A 24,782-nucleotide genomic window follows, 5' to 3' on the forward strand; every position below is an offset into this window, starting at 1 on the left:
TGGGAGGGGAAAGGTAGCACACTGTATAAACCATGACTCATTAAAATCTTAAATCTAGTACTGCCTTGATGAGATTCTCAGATTCTCAGATTCATTATGAGACCTGCAAGGCTTCCCAACTGGAAGTCTCCCCTCAGAGGGTTTCCTTGAGCAAGTTCTGAGGTTAGCAGTGCCTTCAACTTGACTGCTCTAGACAGCATTTGTTCCTCTGTGCACTGCAGGCTCCCTACTTCCTATGGACTACACCCACTGCTTACCTGCCTATCCGTGCATGCCCCTGGCTTTCCATCTCATAGGCACAGGACATGGCATGGGACACAGAGAGGCAAGAGGCTTGGCTCCAGAGAGAATGGGGCACCTGCATTTTGGAGTACCCAGGCAATAGGGCAAGATTGAAAAGGGGAGGCTGCCAAGTGAGAGGGGTTACTGAGATACAATAAAAATACACCAGACAGTTTTGTTTATCATTGAACCACCACAGTGAGCTTTTGGAGTTCTCATCGCTGCCAGCTGACAGTTTGCAAACAAGCTGAATCTTCAGCATCAAATAACATCAGACAAAGGGGTCTCCTCCCCCCCCCCCCGCCTTGCACCAAAGGTGGGCAGGATTGGCAGCAGCACGGGCAGGAGGGTAGATTTCTCTCCTAATCCTAAATGCAGGGAGCATGTGACCTGGTAAATAGCTTCCTACTTTGTGGAAATGCTCTCTCATTTGCTTGTTCTCTACCCTCACTGCCTCACGACAAACTATTTCTTTATAGAGTCTCTGTTCCTGTGCTACCATGTACCGCATGGAGAGTCTTATTGCTTTTGATCTCTTTCTGATTAGTTAATCCGTTTGCATGCTCAGGTTTGTTGTCTGTACATACTCTTTTTTAAACTGATAAAAAGGCAAAGGAAAAGCAATGCACTCTTTGATTTTTATCTCCTGCAGATTGAAAATGAATTCTAAGTGTGTTTTCAGAAGTGCCTTGCTTCCTCCTAGATTTCATTTTTGTGAGGCTAAGAAAGCAATTGAACAAGGAGTGAGGGTTGCAGGGACTACAAATATGACTCTGTATTAGATTGTGCTGATGGCATGCATCAAACGGAATATCTTTTTCTATGTACTTATTTTCTTCACTTTCAAATCTGAAATTATGAGGGGGCATATGTTAGTATTTTCTTATTAACTTGTGTTTATTTATTTATATCTACATTAGTCTAGTAAAGATTTAAGGCAGCATAATGTATAAATTTCTGGTCTATGTTCAGGAGCAGTTCTATTTGATTTTTTAAAAATCACGTCCACTTGTTAATGATTGGCATGTTCATGATTTAATGAATACATTGGGTTTGATTCATTTACATCATCATTTACACTTCGTCAAGATGTGTTTTCAAGGAAACACTTGAGGTCCTACTCAAAGTACTCCATTTCTCAGCAGGAGGGCCTTATATTTTCCATAAGCAAAACAAAGCTGGACCTGGGAAGTCTGGCTGGCATCTAAGTCAGGAGAGGGAAAGTATTCTCACCGAGGTTTCTCAAACCTGGAGGAGCCCACTTTTTCTATGCCAATGTTTGTCCTATGAGGTTCATTTCTCTATAAGGTACATAAGTCTATACAATTTCTAAAAGAAATCTAGGCGTGACCAATAGCCACCTACCCCAGCAGGCTGAGGAAATGCCCAGAAAGCCTCAGGACCCAGGCACAGGGCCTGTTTTGCACCCGGTGAAGAAAGCTGCGTGCCCTGCGGAACCTCGAAGTCGGGGTGTGGCTGGGCATCCTTTGCTGAGTCATGGTCCAAGCTGAGTCATGTTCATGTGGAATAGAGTGGTTAGGGCGAACCAGTGGTATCTGAGATGATTTTAGTAGGACACGGGCAGAACATCAAAGATGTTGAAGGCATTATGAAAAAAATCATTCTCTGCTGTCATTTTCATTTCTCTTTCAGTACTTCCAATGACATTAAGGAGCAAGTCTCCCCTCAGTGTTTAGTGGACATGTCACACCCCTCTCACTCCTGCTGAATTCATTGTCAACAAAGAGCAGCATCAGGATAAAAACCTTGCGTGAGCCCTGGCTGGTGTGGCTGAATTGATTGAACATTGTCCCATACACCAAAAGTGGTGGTTTGATCCATCAGGGCACATGTGGGAGACAGCCAATTGCTGTTTCTCTCTCTCTTTGTCCCTTCCTCTCTCTAAAATTTAAAAAAATAAATAAATAAATAATAAAGCTGTGGGTAAGAAACAGTAGTTAGCTAGTCTAGTGTTTCACTTTTTTTTGTATTTGGACTCATGTTCACCCTTTTTACCAGGTGATGCCAGCCGTCCATTTGAGGAGTGATATAAAGTCATCTTCTGAAATAAATATATCCAAGTATTTTTAAAAATAAATTTAAAGAAAAAATTAAGTGAATTAGATAGGTGGCAAGTAAATGAAGACATTTGGGTAACGGGAGGAATAAGATAAAAGGCCTCCAAGGAAAGACAAGCCGCTATGTCCTGAGAAGAGAGTCCGCATTGACGCCAGCAGAGCTGAGCCTGAGACCAGTGCTCCTCTGAGGAGCCGCGGGAGGTGATGAACGCCTGCCTATTGGCTTCCCCACGGATAAGCTGGATATGATCAAAATATCAACTTTTCACTGATAGGTGGTTTAGGATCAAATGAGATATTGTAAGAGACAGGCTTATCACACATTGTGAAGTATTATACCCATGTAGGGGACTCCAACAATAAATGAGTGGTGGGGGAGGGGTAAGAAAGAGAAAAGGAAGTTCAGCTGAAGGAAACTAGTTCATTAGCTAGAAAGAAAATTCCGCTGCTGCTGTGAGTAATGGGCGTGGTTCTTGGAAAAGCAGAAAGAGGCCCCAAATGTGGCTTGTCTTGCATAAGGGTAGGTATCAGAAGAATAAAACTATCCAAATCAAACAAACAGAAAAAACTGGCTTCAATTGGAAGACCCAGCAGGAGGGACGAGAAAGCTTAGGAGCCCCTGAGCCTGGGTGCAGCTCTCCTGAGGATAAAGTGTCTCACCTTCCACCTGCTCCTGTCCATCCACAGGAGACTGCACACTGACAGGTCGCCACACCTGCAGCTCAGCAGTGGCCCCCTTACACACCCCGCTGCTGAATGGGCTGCCCCACGGGTCCTAGATGGAAAGGGACAGACACAGCAAACCCCACGAGGCAACCATGTTGTCAGTTTCCCTTGGTGCTTAGCATACATGTGGGAACAGTGCCTGACAGAGTGGGTGCCCAGGAAGCATTTGTTAAGAAAGTAAAAGGGAGAAGAAAGGGAGCGGGGAAGGGGAAGAGAGACAGAGAGACGGGGAAAGGAAGAGGGGAAAAGCTCTGTTTCCAGGCCACAGCCCAGGCTGCAGAGGCTGAGGTGGCATTCCATCCCAGGCCCCCTGCTCCTCTCCCTGGAGGTGACAGCAAAGGCAGCAGGGCTCCTGAGCGCAGGTCTGAGTCCAGAGGAACTGACTTTCTTCACCTTGACCACTTGCTAGTGTGCGACACGGGGCAGGTTACTAACGTTCCAAATGTCTTCTCTCTGCAGCGTGGGAGTGATCAGCCCAGCTTCAGAGAGTTATTGCTCGTATTAAATGAGAGAAAATATGTGCACGTGCACGTGGTCGATGGGCCTGAATTGTATTTTTAAGTATCCCTGTTGCTATTACAGTCTCTGCAAAAAGGCAGAGAAATCATTTTGATTCTGTTAAAAGAGGGACATGATATGGATTTTCATTCCATAAACATACTCTTATACTTTTGCTTCCTAATTAGACTGTTATCTGTCATGCCTGTAATTCCTGTGTAATGAAATTGAAATTAAATGTCAATTTACTTTGAATTACAGAGTAATTCTATGTAGACATGCCACGCACTCTGCATTTCGTTAGAAGATGACAACCAAAAATACCCTGACAGTCCCTCTGTAATTACAAGTGATCTGATTAGGATCAGTGTGACAAACTACCTGCCAAAGCCTGACAAGAAAAACCTGAGCTGGCGGGAGGGGTCGACAGAGGTTAGGCGCAGGAGGGAGGGACGCGGGAGCTCACCGTGGACCTCACCCTTCCCCAGGAACCCGCAATATCCTGACCCAGTGGAAATCACTTTTGCAGGCAGTGAGGGCGATCCTCTAAAAGAAAAAACAAAATACACTTAGCTACAGAGCATGCTAAATGGTGCTGCTTCCTCTTTACTCTCTACCCCAGCTCCTTGAATGAGGTTGGTGTCTGAGGTCTTGAATCCCCATGCCTCAAAGACAGCCATGAATGTGCAGAGAATCCTTCAGCGCTCACCCAGGAATTTTATCTTTCTGTAATGCACAAAGGGGCTTCCATCCTGTGACTTAAAAAAAAAAAAAAGAAAGAAAGAAAGAAAGAAAGAAAGAAAGAAAGAAAGAAAGAAAGAAAGAAAAGGAAAGGAAATACGGCAGATAACATGAGGAAATGGTGAAGAGCAAATGTGGTGTCCCTACTTCACGCAGGTTTGGAACTCCATACCGGTCAGTTCTCCTACCCAAAAGGCAGCAAGAGCAACCACTGATAGAAACTTTACCCAGAGGATCAAATGACTTTCAGTGTGTAGCTTAGGGTGACGTGACCTTTGCTTTCACACTCGGTCAGGACCCCATTTCTGCCAGTGCTTCTCCCGCTGCGAGCGCTCCTGCGGAAAACACCATCAGAGTGCTTTCTGGCCCGCCTCTGCCTGCCGCCTGACCCCGAATAAGATGCTTCGCTTTCCACCATCATGCTGCCTCGCTTCTCTTTAAATCGAAAGCTAATGCACATCCTAGCCCGGCTGCTATCGAGGTGGCATTGAGCCAGCTGTATGCTCGCCTGCTGGCCAAGGACATCGGCAATGTGAAACGGATTCTGATAGATCTGCCTGGAAATTTTTTAAGGTCACTGTGCTTGTTGCATCTGTCTCTTGTGTTCTGAATATTTCAGAGTTCTGCATAATGGGCAACGTGAAAAAGTCAACATTTTCCCCTTTTCGTCTGCCAAATTCCATGGATGAATTTAAAAATGCAACATTTTCTCTGAAAAGGAAATTGTTACAGCTGAGTAGCTTTTAAAGCGAAGCCTACTATTGCCCAAAACATAAAGTCATCTGTCTTCCTAGATTGACTTTTCTGGTAGGTCATTTTGGGATTCAAGAGAACCCAAATGGACCTCCAGGATTTCGGCTCGACATGTGATGAGCTTGGCTCTTCCTTTAACACTAATTTTAACTCAGCGTGATTCTCCTGATCCAGAAGGTCAGCTCAGCTGTTCACAAACCAACAAGCCACGTGTTTGTCCTTGGCTTTACGTTTTCCTTTTTGTTTGACTAATTATTATCTGGACAGAGGACTTTAAAATTCATTGGGTATGTAAAGAGATCCATTGCAAAGCCAGTGCTCCCAGGCCTCCAGCCCGAGTCTCTCACTGTTAAATACCTGTGTGTATTTTCACACCTGCAGATGTCCCATGCCTATAAAATGAGTAAAGATATATATATATATATATATATATATATATATATATATACACACATATATACACATACTAGTGTCCTGGTGCACAAAATTCGTGCACATTAAAAGGGGATTAATTAGAGGAAATATTTTAATATTGCTATTTGCCCTTTCTCTATAATAGAAGTGTCAGAGATGAAAGAAAAATAGTAAAATGTATATGAAAATCCTCCTGTCAGAGTCTGGGGAGCACCATGGGATGCAGAGTCAAGTCTCCATCCACCCACGTGCGCCTCAAAATTGCACGAGACCCAGACCTGGCCAGCCCCACCCCCATTGGGCCAGATCCAGACCTGGCTGGTCCCACCCTTGTCAAGCCCCGACAGGCAGGGTCGCAGCCTCAGGTCCCCTGGCACAGAGCTGGACAAGGGGTACAGCCTGAGGTCCCCCGTCAAGTCCCTCTAGGTGGGGGGCATGGCCTGAGGTCCCCCAGCCTGGGCCGGGGCAGGGGGGCACACCTTGACGGCCCCTGTCAAGCCCCACCAGGTGAGGGACATGGCCTGAGATCCCCCATCAAGCCCCCTGGGTGGGGGGTGCAGCCTCAGGTACCCCGGCCCAGCACCAGGAGGGGGGCACAGCCTCAGGTCCCATGTCAAGCCCTGCTGGGCGGGGGGACACGGCTTCAGGTCCCCCAGCCCAGCGCCGGGATGGGGTTGCGGCCTCAGGTCCCCTGACCTGGTGCCCGGGCAGTGGGGCGTGGCCTGAGGTCCCCGTCAAGCCTCACTGGGCAAGGGATGCAGCCTGAGGTCCCCTGGCCCAGCGCCGGGGCAGGGCTTGCTGCCTCATGTCCCCTGGCCCGGTGCCGGGGCCAGGGAAGCGTCCTGAGGTCCCCCGTCAAGCCCCGCTGGAGTGGGGGGTATGGCCTGAGGTCCCTGTCAAACCCCATGGGGAGTGTGTTGGGGGGGGGCGCAGCCTCAGGTCCCTGCTGATTGCTCATTAAGGCTCATTACAGAAACTTGGCCTCTGCTGTGGGTGCAGCCATCTTGTGTTACGGAAACCTCCCACCCCACTTCCACTGTGGGTGCCGCCATATTTGTGGTAGAGTGATGGTCAATTTGCATGTCCCCTCTTTATTATATAGGAGATATATATATATATATATATATATATATATATATATATATATACACACACACAGACATACATACACACTGAGTGGCCAGATTATTATGACCACCCCATCAGTACTTCGTTGGGCCATATTTGCCTTCAATACTGCGGCGATTCTTCTTGGCATTGACTCCACGAGATGTTGAAAGGTGATGCGAGGAATCTGACACCATGCCTGATGCATAGCACTGTCCAGTTCTGTGAGATTTGATGGTTGTGGAACCAGCTGCCTGATGGCTCTTTTACCTTCATCCCACAAATGCTCAAGTGGACTGAGATCTGGTGATTGTGGGGGCCACCTAAGCAAGGTAGTCTCCCTCATGTTCTTGAAACCACTCCTGCACAATATGAGCACTGTGGCATGGCACATTGTTTTGTTGGAAGAAGCCATCTCCATTGGGATACGCCATCAACATGATAGGATGGACTTGATCAGCAACGATACTTAGGTATGTTGTGTTATTCAGACCTTGTTCCACACGAATTCAAGGGCCCAAATCATGCCAGGAAAACATGCCCCAAACCATAACACTGCCCCCACCAGCTTGAAGGGTTGTACTCATGCATGTGGGATGCATGCTTTCATGCTGTTTATGCCAAATTCTCACTCTGCCATGTGCATGATGCAACTGGAAACGTGATTCATCGGACCACATGACTTTTTTCCAATGCTCGACTGCCCAGTCCTTGTGTTCCTGTGCAAATTGGAGACATTTTATCTTGGTAACTGCAGACAGCAAAGGTGTTCAAACAGGCCTTCTGCTTCCATATCCCATACGATCCAGTGTACAGCTAATTTGCCTACAAACGTCGGGTGGTCATAATAATCTGGCCACTCAGCAGTGTGTGTAATATATATATATATACATATATATGAAGGCTGTTTCTTCTGTGCATTTTAGGTCATTGGAAATATATACAGTGGGGCCTTGACTTACGAGTTTAATTCGTTCCGTGATGGAGCTCGTAACTCAAATTACTTATATGTCAAATCATAAAGTGAACGAGTGAGACACATGATACTGGGCTGATGTTGTGGCGTTCACTGTGACGTTCGCTGCACCAACTAGCGGTGGGGTATGTGAAGCTGGCTCGTAACCCGAATTTTAGCTCGCAACTCAAAGCAAACAATCGGCCGAGAGACGGCTTGAATCTAGAAAAACTCGTTAGTCGGGACACTCATAAGTCAAGGCCCCACTGTATATTATATTCACCCATAAAGGGCAATCTATCCTATCTAATAAAAGAGAAACATGGTAATTAGCATACGACCGCTACCCTTCCCATTGGCTAATCAGGGCGATATGCAAATTAACTGCCAGCCAAGATGGCGGCCGGCAGCCAGGCAGCTTGAAGCGAACATGAGGCTTGCTTGCTTCAGTGACGGAGGAAACCAACGTTCCCCGCCTGCCTTGCCAGCCTCTGAGCCTGCAGTTTGAAACATTGTAACAAATATAGAAGCTAAACAAAACCCTAGAAACCAGCGTTCAGCCAGCTGGGATCTCAGAGCTGGAGTTGATACAGAGTTTCGATTATAGAACCTAAACAAACCAGATACCTGCTTTCAGCAGCAGAGGCCTCAGAGCTGGAGCCAAGCCTCAGAGCTAAAGCAGGCCCAGAATAAAAAGAAAAAAAAAAGAAAAAAAGGAGCAGTTGGGAGCTTCAGTCCCAGCCTGAAAACAGCCCTCAGCCCCTCACCCAGACTGGCCAGGCACCCCAGTGGGGACCCCCACCCTGAAGGGTGTGTGACCAGCTGCAAAGAGCCATCAGCCCCTCACCCTGGCTGGCCAGGCACCCCAGTGGGGACTCTCACCCTGATCCAGGACACCCTTCAGGGCAAACCAGCCAGCCCCACCCATGCACCAGGCCTCTATCCTATATAGTAAAAGGGTAATATGCCTCCCAGCACTGGGATCAGTGGAGCCGCGAGGCCTCCGGCACCGGGATCAGCATGACAGGGGGCAGCGCCCAAACCCCCTGATCGCCCTGCAGCTCTGTGTGTGACAGGGGGCGGGGCCACAACCTCCCTATCGGCCCTGCTCTGTTCCTGACAGGGGAAGGTGCCCCAACCCCCTGATCGGCCCTGCTCTGTGCCTGATAGGGGGAACTCCCCAACCCCCTGATCACCCTGTGGCTCTGTGTATGACAGGGTGCCACGCCCCAACCCTCCCACTCCACGGGCCCTGCTCTGTGTGTGACGGGGTAGAGCCATAGCCTCCCCATCGGCCCTGCCCTGAGTGACAGTGGCGGCGCCCCAACCCCCTGATCCGCCCTGCTCTGTGTGTGACAGGGGGCAGTGCCCCAACTCCCCTATCGGCCCTACTCTGTGAGTGACAGGGGGGAGCTCCCCAACCCCCTGATGGGCCCTGCTCTGTGCGTGACAGGGGGGAGCTCCCCAACCCCCTGATGGGACCTGCTCTGTGCATGACAGGGGGTGGTGCCACAACCTCCCCATCAACCCTGCCTTGAGTGTGACAGGGGGCGGTGCCCCAACCCCCCAATCGGCCCTACCATGAGTGTGACTGAGGGTGGCATCGCAACCTCCCGATCCGCCCTGCTCTGTGCATGACAGGGGGCGGCGCCCCAACTCCCCAATCGGCCCTGCTCTGAGCCCGACCAGGGGCTGCACCTAGGGATTGGGCCTGCCTTCTGCCACCTGGGAGCAGACCTAAGCCAGCAGGTCATTATCTCCCGAGGGGTCCCAGACTGCGAGAGGGCACAGGCCAGGCTGAGGGACCCCCCCTCCCCCCCCCCCCCCGAGTGCACAAGTTTTTGTGCACCGGGCCTCTAGTATATATATAAAAGCCTAAGCGACAGGATGACCAGGCAGTAGCTATGATGCACACTGACCACCAGGGGGCAGACGCTCAATGCAGGAGCTTCCCCCTGGTGGTCAGTGTGCTCCCACAGCGGAAGTGCTGCTCAGCTGGCAGACGGGCACCAGATGCCAGGCTCATAGCTGGTGAGCGCAGCTGCAGTGATGCCAGCCTCTCCCACAGACACTCACCCTGCGTGCCCCAGCAGCGGAGGTGGCCACAGGCTCAGCGGGGCTGAGATGAGCTGCAGCGCTGCAGCGCCCAACCCTGGGCTCCTTCCTGGCCACCTGCCACTTCCCACACTACTTCGTACTGGGCGGGATTGACAGGGACAGGGGTCTGGAGCCCCACGAGCTGATGGGTAAGGCCAGGCTGCAGGGCATGGAGGTCCACTGATCCCTGCAGGCCAGGCTGAGGGACCCCACTGGTGCACGAATCCGCGCACCAGGCCTCTAGTAGTATATATTTTTCTGCAACTTGCTTTTGCTTTTTTTTTTTTTTAATTGAATACTATATCTTGGAGAGCATTCCATACCACCACTCCTGGGATTCTTTTTCACAGCTGCTACTGATGGACTGCATTTTGCTATTATAAACTATGTTGTTAGATTAATTTCTAGTGGTAGAATTGCTTTGTAATTTCATATGTGCAGTTTATTGTATTTTTAAAGTACATTAATTCTGAAGATCGAGTATATTCACATGATACAACTATAATATAAAAGTGTATTTAGGAAAAAGTAAGCTTCCCGAATACCACTGTTTAAGAGCCATTCAGTTCCCACCACAGGAGGAACTTCTGTTACCAGCTGTTTTTATATATGCCAAGAAATGCAATGTTCTACACCTTCCTTTTTCTCCCTTAACCATCTATCTTGGCTATATGACTGTATAGCAGCTCACTCTTTTTTTTACAGTTGAGTTGTATAATATGGAGGGATGTGCCATAATTTAATTTAGCCAGTCCCCTTTTGATGGATTTGTGGGTTATTTTCAGGGGTTTTTTTTGCTTGTTCAAACAATGCTGCAATAAATAATCTTCTATACACATCATTTGACAAGCAGACAAATATTTCCAAAGGAGGATAAATTTCTAGAAATAAAACTGTTGGGTCAAAGGGTAGCCGTATTCTCAAATATAACTACTGCCAAATTGCCCTACAGAGACTGTAGCAATTCACATCCCCAACAGAAATCTATAGGAGTGACTGTTTCTCCGTATTCTCACCTTACCTGAAAACACATAATGTATTAAGGAACTTTTTGATCTTTGCCACACTCAGATCATTACGGTATTGATCTGAGTATCTCTTCTTATGAATATGCATCTTTTAATATGTTTTAAAGCCATTTATTTTTCCTTTTCTGTGTTCTAAGTATTCATATTCTTTGTCCATTTTTCCTATTGAGTTAGTGTTCTCATTCTTTTTGATTTGTAGAAGATTTTTATATACTAAGGAAAGCAGCTCTTTTTGTCAATTATAAATTATAATTTGCTATTTGTCTATTTTTTTGTCATACAGAAAAATTAACTTTTGTATAGTCCATCAGTCTCTGATATTAAGGGGTTTACATCATACTTAAAAATGCCTTCTGGAGATTATTGTTTTAATTTTTCATATCTTTTTTGGGCACTCTCTTAAATTTTTATAGATTTAGTACTTCATATTTTAATAGATATTGATAAATTATCCTGAAAAGAGATTATACCAACCTACACTCCAAGGGCACCGTATATTTACTCTTCAAAATACCTGTGGCTTATCTCTTATTAACTGTCCAGTCCTCTGTAAATTTTAACATCCTTGCCAGCAAAGACTGTGTCTTCTGTGCATTTTAAGTCATGGTACTAAGTAGATGGACTATGTCCATGAAGGACAATCAGTAGCTTTTCTTTTTCATTGGGAATTATTTCTTACCAAGAAGGGATGGCCATGTCACATCTCTGCTTGCCACCCCAACCATAGCAAGTGGTGGGTTTCTTGGTATCTGAGACCATGTTTTTCTGAAACACAAGTTAGGAATCATGGTCTAATTATTTTTGGATTTGGTAATTTATTTACACATAAAGATTTTCAAAGCATAATAGTAAAACAACCTTTTAATTGCATATTACAAGTCTCCTTTATTGAGGTGATATGAATGGGCAAAATTGGGGTGACTCCAGGAAACACAGGGAGCTGCATTGATTCCTGAAGGTTGGATTCCTGGGAAAGAGTAGAGAAAGCAAAGAGAGACCACTGCCTGCTGAAAGCATGCTGAACACCTAAATAGGATGCCTATTTTTGCATATAGAGTATGGAATGTCATTAAATAGTATTAAATATAAACCTACTGGCACAGAGAGACTCTCAGAAAACAAATCTCTCTCCTGTGATTTTCTCTCTGGGGGCTTATATATAAGTTTAATTTATTCCCCTCAAATAAAAATAATTTTAAAATAATTAAATATGGTACTTCAGCACAATGTAAAAGCCTTCTTGTGAATTCAACCCTCTTTCCTATTATACTGGCAAGCAAATAGACAATAATTGTATAAATTGGTAGAGAAAGAGGCTGGGGGTAAAATCATATTTAACACTTCCTGAAATTTCTAGGTTTCCCCCAAAGAACAGGTCCCAGTTTCCCTTCCTAAGACTCAGTGGTAAAAATCTCCAAGGGAGTTTCCTAGTCAAGGGACTCAAGACCCTAAAAAAGGTAGTGAGAGTTTGTTGACCTTTGCCTGTTCAGCATGCTTCCTGTTCTAATAGTCCCTCACCATTCCTTGAGGGAATCACCTGAAATTTCTGTGAGTTTGGGGGATGTTCTCAAACCTCATCCCTCGAAGCACTGGCATGTTTTTTAGGCCTAGTAAATCACTGGTTTCCATTCCCTATCTGTGGTCATTAGGTCAGGAATGGTTAAGGGACCCAAACCACATTCAATGAGACGTAGCCCTGAGTGTTTTACTGGAACTACTGGGAAAGAGCAGTGCTCTCTCTGCTGGGATAGCTAAGCTGAGAGAAATGCAGTTAAGGACCTGCTTGAGGATGAAACCAACTGAGAGGACAGTCAGGCTAAGTGATATATGGGAGTCATTGAGTCCTAACGACATGATAGGAACCCCTAAATCTCGCTATGCCAGAGACAGGTCAACAGAGTCATTCCGGAACTGCTATAAGAACCACACACAAAAAATCTCACCGCCCCCCCCTTTTTAAAATTTAGTTTGAAATGGGTTTCTGTGAGTTACAACCACTACAGTCCTAAATAACTTAGTAGAAGAATTGGGAAACTCTGTTCATGAGTGAACCTATGAAAGACTTCATAAATATATTCCCACATCAAACAATCAAGACAACATATTAAGCCCAAGAATATCTTTGATATTTTATAGAATCTAATCCTATATAATAAAAAAGCCTAATATTCTAAGTGTCCAGTCGACAGGTAATATTGTCTGATTATTTGGATTTGTTAATTTATTTTATTAATAAATTAGCCAGCTAATTTACTCTTTCTCTACTCTTTATTTTATTAATATTAAAATATAATAAGCGTAATATTCTAATGATATGCTAAGACTGCTCAACCTCTTGCTATGATGTGCACTGACCAAGGGGCAGACGCTCTGACTGGTAGGTTAGCTTGCTGCTGGGGTCCGGCTGATCGGGACTGAGCGAGACAGGCCGGACATGCCCTGGAGCCCTCCTGCGGTCCCTCCCCGGCCCCAGTCGTGCACAGGTGGAGTCCCTCGACCTGGCCTGAGTCCTCTCACAATCAGGGACCCCTTGGGGGATGTCAGAGAGCCAGTTTTGGCTGATTCCACAGGCCAGGCCAAGGGACCCCATTGGTGCACGAATTCATGCACCAGGCCTCTAGTTTAATAATAATGAGCAATTTGCCATTAATTTACATTTGCAATCTCCCACTAGAAACTTTTTCGGGATTTTCCTCCCCATAAATGTCAATAAGATACTTGTACATTCATTTTAGTTTGATGCAGATAAATACTTTGATGTAGGGCATTTCCTGTGACTCAGATTGGAATCCACACAGTCAATAAAGCAGTAACAGACATACACAAACATCCACATATAGAACAATTTCATGTCAAATAGCCTCATCTTCACAAGGCTATAGTAAAGGGCTTTATAATGGGAATCCTTACAGGTTAAAACCAACTATGTTTTAAGGCAAGAAAATGTTAGAGTTTATAAAATAGACAAATGGTTCTCAAACATGTTTGCACGTAAGAATCACCTAGAGAGATGATGTACACATTTACAGTTTTCTTCCAGGATAGCCAAGCTGAGAAAAATGGAGTCAGGTTCTATTCTATACCTTCTGACTTACAACCTATCTTTTAGTCCCAGAATGTAAAAATAATGCTAAAGATCAGGTGTATGAAGATATATGGATACATGGATAAATATGGATATAGATATGGATTTAGATATAGATACAGATATAGATACATTATATATTCTGTATTTGTGCTATTATCTCATCAAATCTTCATAATAACTCTATGGAGTAGTACTACTAAGCAATGAAGTAGTTACAATTGCTATGTCTCATATTACAGATTAGGAATATAGAGTTTAAAGAGTTTGAACACTTTTCTCAAGGTCAGACAACAGGGCACATCCAAGACTCTTAACCCCTCCAAATACAAATTTGACAGATAGTGTCATGATTGATGCATGAAATCAATAATTGAACTTCACTAATAATATCATTAGGGAATCAGACAGAATAACACTGCTCACAAGGGAAAATAAGCAAAGAAACAGCATTCCTAAAAATAAAAATGGGTATCAGAGAGAGCTGGAAACAGTTTTTAACCCCTCAGAAGCCAATTTTCAGAGGAAAAAAAATAACTGTTGCCCATTTATTTTAAAGGTTACATACAAGAGACTCTGTAGTCTCCATTATTTAAAAGACCTGTATCTCATCTCTTCCCTTAATAGCTAATTTGAGTCTCAACAGATGTCCTAAATGCTGATGTATGATCCCAGAAAGGGACATATTACAGCTGTATAATATATGTTATCGATAGCAAGAGTAATGGGGGTGGAGAGAAAATACATTTCCCAGTGTGTACATTACATAAGCCCTCTGTTTTTTCTTTTGCTCCCATGAACTCCAACTAAACATCAAAAATACATCCTTTTTGGAAGCAGGTAAGAGCTTTAAAAACTAACAACCCAGTATATTATGAAGAAAAGATTATGGTGAGGAAATAAAATTGCAAGTGTTGATAAAGGGCAGTTTAAGGAAGTTTCCCCTACATTGGCAACAAAAAAAGAATATACAATCTCAGGTTCCTTCCTAGTTCGGATTCACTTTATCTTCCCTATGACAGGCTTACTGGGAAGTTATATTTTTATATGTTAATAAAATCAGAAGATCCTCACGATGTCATATAGGTTATTCCCATCACAAAATGTCAGTGCATTTTGTATAGGGGGAGCTTTCATCTCTGGCCATTGGGATCTCTAATGGCACGGGTAGGCTGCCTGAGCCTCCCTAATGGTGTGCATCAGATACATTACTGGTTGCCAATATCCATATGCTTTTGCAAAATGTCCTGCTGATGGGTACTGAAAAGCTAATGGAAAAATCACTCTTTGATAATAAAACATCAATGCTTGACTTTCTGGCTTAGTAAAGTTTCTTCACATTAGGGATGGCAAATGGGGACCTATCATGCCGCTTCTCAGAGAGAGAGATGCATACTTGTAATTGTCCTTCAAAGATGTTTTGATAATGGTACCTTAGATGAGGTTACCTTTATAGATACTTAGCTTGTGGATGCTTTTGGCAGGTCTTTCGAGGTTTATATATACACATTCCTTCTAATTTATGGCAAAGACAGACTTTTGGTTCTCTGGATAATAGGAGAGGAGCAGCAGCAGCAGCAGCAGCAGCAGCGCTGTGGCCCAGAGGGTTTCTCTGGCCAGTGTCTCTCACTCCGGTTTACAGCATGGGGAAGTCTTTGCCAAGCTCCTCCAGGGCCATTTGGGCAAAAAAGGGATGCACATTCTGATAGTGGGCGTGGCCACTGCAGGGAGGACCACCATCCTGCACACACTGAAGTTGGGCGAAATTGTGACCACCAGCCCCACCACGGGTTTCAACGTGGAGACCGTGGAGGATAAGGACATCAGCTTCACCATGTGGGACATGGGCAGCCAGGACAAGATCCGGCCTCTGTGGCACCACTATTGCCAGAACACACAAGGTCTCATCTTTGTGATTAACAGCAGCGACCCAGAATGGTGAACGAGGCCCGAGAGGAGCTCCTGCTCGTGCTGGCAGGAGAAGAGCTCAGGGAAACAAGCAGAAACACCCATCGCCATGAACATGGCCGAGATCATGGACGAGCTGGGCCTGCACTCTCTGCGCCATAGGAACTGGTACATCAGGCCGCCTGCCCACCAGTGGCGCCAGGCTCCAATCCGCTTCGGAACCAGAGCCAAACTGCATTCTGCAGTTTAATTGGCAGTGTCTGTTCTTTTCTTAATATAACATAAGGTAATAGTGCATCTTATAATCAGTGGTATTTTAGTTTTAAAAAATTCAGTTATACATAGTTTAATGAATCAATTCAATGATATTTTATTTTGGTAATGAGATAAGTTACATGGAGCTATACAGGATTTTATTACTATGGTGAAACCATTATTATTAGCCTTTTCTTAATCTGTTATCTCATCAGTGTTTTAGGAGATTTTTCTTAATTCAAAGGCTATTGTTTACCTAGAATAAGTATTTGCAAATTGATCATCTGCTTGGTACTGTTCATGACCCTGAAATGAAACTGAGTTCTGGTATCATTTTATTTAGCTTTATTTTATTTAGAATGTGGCTTCTTTTTTGTCTTCTGCCTTTCCAATTGTTGTTCCCTTACTTTGGAAAGATTTACAGGAACTAAGATTCAGATAAAGTATTTCTGAGAGAGTGTTTCGTAGGGTGGTTAAATCCAGGTTATGCCAGTGAGTAACTGTATAGACGGCAGGTTATTGCCATTTTCTCAGCCTCAGTGTCCTCATTCGTAAAAGCCTGTTCACTTCAGTCTTTCTTGGGAAGAACTGCTCAGGTAATGCACATGGACTTACTTTCTGAACTCTAAAACTATAAAATTTCTGGAGATTATTAATAACCTCAGAGGTCACCTTCAACAATAGCTAGTTTTAACTAATTTCCTGAGCAATGACACAAGGCACCCCCACATATTGAGTTAATCTAGGGTGAGTTCTTTCACTTATAGCTCATTATTGTGTCTTCTCATCCCCAATGGTACCTGCTCTAATGTTCAGATAACCTTAAGAAAAAATAGAGTACAGCAAGAATAGATCATGAGCCTATGAGAAAGTATGTGGAAAATTCACCTCTCTTAAACCAGGTTGCTCTGACTTCAATAGATCAGCTACTTCCCATGCCTATAATGTTCATTCTATGCATATTTCTCAAGTAAACATTCTTTTTCTGTAATTTTGTAATCAGTCTGCAACCATAGGATTAAGTCCAAATTGCTAACCACGCAGAGCTCTATTCACGACAATATTTTGTGAACAAAAGAGCTGTATAATCTGGAAGTGACTCAGAGTCAATTCCCTTGTCCAACAGGTAATCATATCTGAAGCAGAATCTAAGACAAGTTAAAATTTAGTCTATTCTTAAAGACCTCCTGAGGTGACTTTCCAGCCTCTCTCAGTAACTCATCCCAACATTTAGCCAATGTTACTGTCAGTAAATATTCCTTTGTACCTCAGTTACATTTCTTATGCCACAAAGTAACCAATGTTTTTGTTGTTTCTACCTCAGTGAAATGAGATAACATTGACAACATAACATCTTTTTGAGCTTATCACTGACTTGCTTCAAACCCTTTAATAAAGAGCTCCCTCTTGCCTACAAGGTAGCTCTCACATCCTTCAGCATGCCAAAGCTGCCCCTGGCTCAGATTTTGAAAACAATGATGATGTAGATAGAAATCTAACAGCTTTTGGTTATGATAATTTCTGCAATATATGGAAGATAACAGGGCAAGATGTAAATGATAAAAATACATTTATATGGGGTTATTAAGTAAAGCATGGAGAAGATAGTCAATAAGATTGTATTATGTAAATATGTATGGTACCAGGTGGATACTGGAAATATCAGGGGAACATCGTAAAATATATGTTTGTCTAACTGCTATGCAGAAACTAATACACCTGAAACTAATACAAAATAATATTGAATGTTAAAAAAATAAACATGTATTTTTCCTGTTTATTGAATTCATTGGGGTGACACCAATTAACAAAATTGTATAGGTTTCAGGTGCACAATTCTACAGCACATCATCTGTACACTGTATTGTGTGTTCACCACCTTAAGTCAAGTCTCTGCCCATTAACATTTATCTCCCCTACCTCCCAACAGGCCCCCAATCACAATAATGTTGTCTCTATCCATATCTAAAAGTTGTCCAATATCTAAAAGTAGGCGGTCCTTATATTTTGTCCAGTTTTAGTGCAGCAGCTTAAGTCTGGTTATTGTTAATCCTTCAAAGATGAGGGCAGAATCCTAGTGCCTTTTTGATGGTAGATATTTAAAACTCTTCATTTCTCAGTGCTTAACTCTTTGTTCAGTTTTTGTTTTTGTCCTTTTTCTCTTGAAGCAATTCGTGTAATTTTAATTTCCTTACAAAATGATCTAGTTCATCTAGGTTCTCAAATTTAAATAATTATTCTCTTCCATTTATAGCACTGCCAGATTTAGCAAATAACAATATAGGACACTTCAGATAAGCAATGAATAATAATTTTTGTGTAAGTAATGGGACATACTTCTATTATGAGTATGACCCATATACTAGAAGAATGTTGGATGTTTATCTGAAAATCAAATTTAACTGAGTGTAGGGCATTTTATCTGGCAAGCCTATTCATTAGGCATCCTTGTTTTGTTTTCGTTTTTTTAAAAAAATCTTATGTTTTATTAATTAAGACCAGTGCCTTTGTAGGTTTTGGGGGTAGGTTTTATAAAATACAGCACTTTCTGCCTTATATTTATTAATTTCTTGCTCTCTTGCTTTCACTTGTGATTTATTTTGTTATTTTTTTCCCTCGTCTCCTAAGTTAAGTGTTTGATTCACTTGGATTAAAATAATTTAGAAGTTTGAAGTCATGAATTTGGCTCAGGGCAGCTCTGTCCCATGATGGAGACGTCTCAATGAAAAGGGCTCCTTTGCATCATTTGCATTAATTGCTAAAGCATTTGCAATTTCTGTTATTTCCTCTTGATTCAAGAGTCATTTAGGAAAGTTTTTCCACAAAATTCTCAGACGATTTTTATTATTTTGTTTTACTATTGGAAAATAATATTTTAGTTTTATAGTCAGAATGTGTCCCAGAAGTATCCTAGTTTGGGGGAAAATGTTACATTTTCTTGCAGGCCAAGTATATAATTAAGTTTTGTGCATACTTTATAAAGCAGATTAGAAAAATATGTATTTCCTCTTTACTAATTTTGAATAGTTGAATACAACATTGGTTAATCCTGTTATTTAAATCCTTCAAATTTGTCCTTGTTTTTGGCACAGTTCACCTTGAACAAGATCATCACAAATAGAAACCATAATGGACTTTTGCTCAAGACTGGCAAATACAACAAGCTTTTCTCTCCATGTTTTATGAAGTATTTTTAAACATGGCTGACTGTCTATAAAAAATGTTTCCTTTGCCCAAACAGGTTTTGCTCAGTGGATAGAGCGTTGGCCTGCAGACTGAAAGGTCCCAGGTTCAATTCCGGTCAAGGGCATGTACCTTGGTTGCGGGCACATCCCCAGTGGGAGGTGTGCAGGAGGCAGCTGATGGATGTTTCTCTCTCATCGATGTTTCTAACTCTCTATCCCTCTCCCTTCCTCTCTGTAAAAAAATCAATAAAATATATTTTAAAAATTTCAAAAAATAAGTGTCCTTTTACAGGGATTTGTTAGAAAATGTATCACTGAAAGCCAATTAGTCCCTGTTCAGAAGATAGTAGAAGCCAAAACCATGAGGTTACACAAAGTGCTTTATACACTCACCAAAGCCAAACTTGCTCATTCTTCCACATAAAAAGCATGATAGTCAATGTTTCCATCAATAAATTGCTTGAAGGGATATAGAGAAAACTAAGAGAGATTTTGTAAGATTTTAATTTAACCTCCAAAGTAAAAGCCTGGAAAGGTAAAATCATAATTTTACCCTCTCCCAACAAGTTGGGGAAAGAGACAACAAAAAACTAGAGCTTGGATGCCGTTAACGCTAACCAGTGGATCACAAAATGAAAGGAAGAGTGAGAGCCGCATCTACATGTAATTGTGAAAACTTCCAAATGGACTGGTTTTTCAGTTTTCAGATGCATCAATCACAGATTTTTGTGAAATAGACTGGAATTTCAAAATGTGGAGTTTTCACTGGGGGGTAGGGGAGGCCAGGGGATTGTCAAGGGAGGGGGGGAGGAAGGACACATATGTAATACCCTTTGTAATACTTTAAGCAATAAAAAAAATAAAAATAAATAAATAAATTTTTTTAAAAATGTGGAGTTTTTTCCATTTTTCTGAGCTTTTCAGCAGATTGCACTATCTTTGGAAATACTCCATGAAATGCCTGGGCTATGGGATGATAATTCAATTATACAAACACTAGGAGGCAGGTCTTTTTCTATGAGGATTACAGCATAGTGGTTACAACAAAGGCTAAAAAAATAGACCTCCTATTTTCAAATTCTAGCTCTGACACCTCCTAGATAAAGCATGTAATCTTGCTCCCTCAGGCTCAGGTTCTCCATTTTAAAATAGGGAGGATGATAATGCCTCTCTCCACAAACCTGACACTCAGTAATATTACATATTGTTAGATAGTATTTTATAAGCATCATATCTTGACTTAGCAAAATCTGTAAATAGAAATGGTTTTCACATGGTTTCTTTTCTAAAAATATATTTTTATTGATTTCAGAGAGGAAGGGAGAGAGAGATAGAAACATCAATGATGAGAGAGAAGCATTGATTGGCTGCCTCCTGCATACCACCCACTGGGGATCAAGCCGGCAACACGGGCATGTGCCCTTGACCACAATCGAACCCAGGACCCCCCAGTCCACAGGCCGATGCTCTATCCACTGAGCCAAATCAGCTGGGAATTCACATGGTTTCTTTAAAGCACTTCAACATACTGGTCCTCAAGCTTTACAAAAGCCAAACCATCCATGGCTTTTACTAGCGAACAACTCAAATCAATTCCGAAGAAGATCAACAGTGTCATGTTCCAATTATGGCAATGTTACCACTCTAGGAAATTATGAAAGCACTTCACCTTTGAAGCACTGACAAGTCCAATGCAACAACCTTAAGCACATAGTGCAAATGGCTTCTGCCAACAAAGCTGCTCACCGAAAACCTTCCTCCAACTGACCCAGCAGGATGCCATGCGGTAACGTACCCTACACTGGAGAAGCTCTGCAATTGGACTGCAATTCCATGAGAGCAAGATCCTGGTTTTTTTCCATGTGGTCTCCAGGAGCTAGAACAATGCCTGGCCTATAGTACATGTACAATTCATTTTTTATGGAGATGTAATTGACAAGTAACATTGTATTAGTTTCAGGTGTACAACATAATGACTGAATATTGGTATTTATTGTGAAATGATCACTACAATAAGTCTAATTAGCATCCATTACCAATACATATTTTTAAATACATTATTGAAAAGGATACTGATAATGAAAGAAAAGTACATTTTTAATTCTTCAAAGTTTATAAAGAAATAAAATGTTCCTATCATCCTGCCAAAATCAGCCTCGCAGTCACAAATGGAGATAAACGGGCCTAGAGAGGCAGTGTGCATAAGGGAAAGCCCACAGGCGGGGAGTTAGAACACTTGGGTTCCAGACCAGCTTAGCTTCCAGGCAAATTGCTGACTCTCCCTAAGCCTCAGTTTCCTAGTTTGTAAAGCAGCAGTCCCTGTGCTTATGTCACAGAAAAGTTCAAATGAAACCAAGGATGAAAAGGCCTTGAAACCTAGAAAGCACTCCACGATACCAATGAGCCTTCGAAAGTGTAAAGGATTATATTCGTCACACCAAGCACATAGGAATAAGATGAGTCATAAATGGAAAATTGCAAAAAAAAATATAAACATTCAGCGAAACAATTTTCTTAAAAGAAAAGTCCAAAAAGTGTGTCTACATAGCTGATGTCATTGCTTGATATTTGAAAAGAACGTCTAATCATGTATGTTGTATTCATTGCTGGGAAAGCTATTTTGTTTTGTATACTTTCTCCTCTTCATTTTTGTACAAAAATAAACTTATTACTTGTCTTTATTTATAGAACAAGAAATAGCTCCACTGCTTACATTGTTTCTTTCCTATCTTGTCAACAGAGCCCAGAGAATGCATGAAATATGTAAATGGAGAATTTAAGAAACCCAGAAAACACATCTCTTACACTGTTCTATGCCCAAACATAAAGGATTGTAGAAGTAAAGAGAAAGAAAAAGAGGAGGTTCCACACACGTTACACAAACTCTTTCTAGCATGTCTGACAAAGCAACTGGGAAAGAATATTAGTAAACTTTCACAGTTCTTTAAACAGCTGAGATAGTTAGCTAGTGACACAACTGCTTTGTAAAGAAGTTGAGGTAATAGCGAAATTAGTTGAAACTGCTTTCTTCACTGATTTGTTTGATGGAATATTCCTTATAGTGACCCTGCTGCTTAGAAATCTTTGGTTTTATGGATAACTATTGTGAAAAATAAGCCATGAACACTGTGAGTAAATGTTTAGACTAGGATATAAAATCCTTGATCACAAATGTCTAAATGTTTGGTACTCTTCTATGCATGTACAAACATGGCCATTAAAAAAACACACACAAGATTCATGACTTATGCTTTTGGAAATAATGTTTCTGAAAGAGAAAAAGTGTATGTATTTTCTTAATTTCCAATAGTAAAGTTTTATGCATCATTTTCTTTTGGCCAAGATTCACTGTAGCAAAATTTCTTAATTCTGTTTCTCTAAAAAATCTACATTTTCTTTTCTTATCTTTCCTGGAATTATCATCTCCTCCTTCTCTGCCATACATTTCCATCAGTGAAACAAACATTTTGTTATTTCTTTTGTTATTAAAGAAACTGCGCAGACCCCACGAACCCTTTCAGCTATTCCCTCATTTTTTCACCTTTCTTAACATCAACCCATTCCAACACCAATTTGATCCTCACCACTTCACTGATGGATGTCACCTAGGATCTCCATCTCTCCAAACACCATGCTCAATTTTCAGTCTCATTGTACTCAACCTCTCATCAGCATTTGACACAGCTGCCTGCTCTCTTCTTTTACAAATATTTTCTTCATTTCATTTCCAACAATTGTATTCCAAGGTACATAACCAAGAGAAAGTCAGCTATGTATATATGAAAAGATACACATAAAAATATTTGTAGTAACAATATTTGTAATAGCAAAAACTAGAAACAAACTAAATATCTATCAACAGTTAGAAGAAGTAAATAAACTGTGGAATATTCATACAATGTACTGCTATTCACTGGTGTAATCAAATTAACTACAACTCTATCTGAAACCTAAGTCAAAATAATACATAGTACATAACTCCCTTTTTATAAATTTTTTCAAACAAGCAAAAGTAATTCATGTTATTAACAATCAGGAGAGGAACAGGAAAGGGGATGACTTGGGGGAGACAGGTGTGAGAGTGGCTTCTGGGGTGCTGGTAATATTCTACTTCTTGATTTCATTTGTAGTTATGCAGATGTGTTCATAGTGATACCCTATTGATTTATTCATTTTTAATATGTTTATTTACATTAGACATTTTATTCAAAAATACCTACAAACTTGTTTATTCCTGTTATTGTATTAGCCTTATATATGTAAAGCTCAGCTCCCCATTTTCCTGACTGAATGACCATGGGCTGAATTCAAATGAACATTCAAATGACAACTATAGAAGCAAAATTGACAAATGGCAGCAGTTTAGCGGTGCAGAAAATAAAATAAAGCTTCTTTAAACCACATCAGAGAAAGTCTCATTGAATAAAAAAATATACTTTTAAAGTAAAAATATACCTTGATCACTCAAAATACACTTAGGTTTCTTTGTTGTTTGATTTTTGCTGAGATTTCTCAGCCAAGTACTATACTATTTAGTTAGTATTTTTCAATGTTTTTTAAGCATGTCAGTGCTAAATCAGTATCTTGTTAACTGCTTTGTTCCAAGGCAAATAGTTGCTTGGGATACTATTCTGCTATGTGTGTGTTATTGCTATTTTTACACTTATTACACATCTCACATACTTTGCATATACAGGTACGGTCAATAGGAAAAATGAGGGACAACTTATGTGAAGTAGTTATACATAAGAAATATGCACAATTGGATTTTTACCTGTTGGCAGCCTAGTGCCTCTCTCTCTTTTCTTCTACACCATAAAATCAAACATGGAGAGAAAAATCCTCCCTGATAGAATCCCCTGCCTAATCTAATTATGAAGTGCCAAGTTTGCAGAGAGTCTGCAATATATGACATCCATCTTAAAAACGGGCATCAACTTTACTATCTTTTGGTTAACATGAAAATTATTTTAAGCTTTTAAGTTAAATGACATCATAGTTCACATACACCCTTAGGTGAATGGAGAGGGTGTGTGTGTGTGTGTGTGTGTGTGTGTGTGTGTGTGTAATAAAAAATATTCATACAATATAATACTACCAACAAGTGTCAATGAATAAACCTGGGTAAATATCAAAAATAATTTTTAACAAAAGAAGATGACACAAAATAGTGAATAGTATGTGGTTCAATTTTTACAAAAATTTAAAAACAAGCCAAATCAATTTATGGTTTTGGAAATCAGGAAACCAAGAGGAAACTAATGAAGTTATATTTGCTTCTGTAGTGAAGCAACTAATTCCACTGATTTTTCTTCATCTCAACTTTAACACATCTCAATAATGAAAACTGACTGCTGGCTTGATTGCAAATGTACCTCCATGAGTGCGGAACAAAAGACATAGAGTAAAGCATGAACTGTGGCTCAGGTTCATCCCACAGCCCCCCAAGTCCTGCCTCATCCTGGACCCTCCAGAATTCCTCCCCTCTGCATCTGCCCCTGTTCTTCACCTCAGAGGGCTGCAGAGTTGAGATGGAGCAAGTGGTTTTAGCATTACACTTAGTTTGTAATGAGCTCTGCTGTATTGGGGAATGAGAAGCACTTTGGAAATCTATGTGATTATTGTTGCATTAGAAGCAAACCTAGGATAAGAGAAAATCCATTAGCAAGT

The 24,782-nt window shown here is 41.8% G+C and overlaps 1 pseudogene; it reads left to right on the plus strand.

The window, feature by feature from the left end:
• The window catches only part of LOC132233830 (ADP-ribosylation factor 1-like), a 72,262-nt pseudogene extending 56,340 nt beyond the window's left edge, over positions 1–15,922 (plus strand).
• The last annotated feature ends 8,860 nt before the right edge of the window (positions 15,923–24,782 follow it).

Source organism: Myotis daubentonii, chromosome 4 (genome assembly GCF_963259705.1).
Source record: "Myotis daubentonii chromosome 4, mMyoDau2.1, whole genome shotgun sequence".
NCBI lineage: Eukaryota > Metazoa > Chordata > Mammalia > Chiroptera > Vespertilionidae > Myotis > Myotis daubentonii.